Source organism: Otolemur garnettii, unplaced genomic scaffold (assembly GCF_000181295.1).
Source record: "Otolemur garnettii isolate 467f Iridium unplaced genomic scaffold, OtoGar3 scaffold00055, whole genome shotgun sequence".
NCBI lineage: Eukaryota > Metazoa > Chordata > Mammalia > Primates > Galagidae > Otolemur > Otolemur garnettii.
Genome location: NW_003852450.1, coordinates 9898967 through 9900267, shown reverse-complemented (window position 1 = coordinate 9900267; position 1301 = coordinate 9898967).

Here is a 1301-nt window from a genome sequence, read left to right as displayed (position 1 = left end):
TACACCATGGAATACTATGCAGCCATAAAGAAAGACGGAGACTTTATGTCCTTCATGTTCACATGGATGGAGCTGGAAAATGTTCTTCTTAGCAAAGTATCACAAGAATGGAAGAAAATGTATCCAATGTACACACCCCTATTATGAAACTAATTTATACCTTTTATATGAAAGCTATAACCTAATAACAGCCTAAGAATATGGGTAGTGGGGAGGAGAGGGGAGGGAGAAATGGGTGGAGTGAGGGGGTTTGGAGGGATCACTTCTGAGGTTTATCTTACAAGGGTACAAGTGAATCTTTCTAAGAGTAGAATGTGAATGTTTTAAAATAATAACTAAGAAAATGACATGAAGGCTATGTTAACCAGTTCGATGGAAGTGTTTCGGATTGTGTGTGAAAACCCCACACTGTACCATAGAAGTGCATTTAGTGCATTAATGTACATAGTTACCATTCAATAAAAAAAAAATAATAATAAAATAAAAAATAAAAAGCTAAAAAGTTCAGGAGGTGATTCCATCAAATAGTCATTCTAAGCGATAATTAGAAAATGACATATACTTTAAATTTCTGACTTTTATATATTTTTATCATTTTGTTACACATTAATGCAGTTAAGTACACAATCTTAATTCCAGTTTTCTAGTACTAGTAATTTTCCTATTCTTTTTCTTTCTCCCTTCTGCCTCTCCTTCTAACTTTACTCAGGATAGTATAAAATAAATCTTGGTTTTCTTTGTGGCTTTTCTACTAAGTAGCAAATGTAAATACGACCAAGTTACTTTAAATCTCTGGGCCTTGGTTTTTTCCTTTATTGAATGCAAGATTTTTCTAAGACTAATACATACGCACACATATATTTAAATCTTAAGAATGTATACAATAAGGAAATGAACAGAGATAGAGCAAAGCAAGATGTATAATAGGACACGTTTTGGAATCAAATGCATAAGTTTAAGCTCTCCTTCTGCTAAGAGCTTGTTTGGTGACCTTGGTTAAATCACTTAATCTCTCTAAGCCTCATTTCCACCAACTGCAGAGTATAGATAAAGACAACACTTAACTCATAGGGTTGTGTTTATTAACTAGTGTGCTTACTCCAGTGCCTGAAATAGAAAAAGTGCCTATAATTAGTTCTTACCACTATTATTAACATGGCTCCCCTTATGTGTGGATGAGTTTAAAAAAATACAAAAGAAAGAAAGAAAGCCCACTGTGGGCAGGTTCAGTCCTTGGAGCACAGTTTAGCCAGTAGATTAGGGTGACCAGATTTTAACATTTGTAAAGTGGGACAACATGG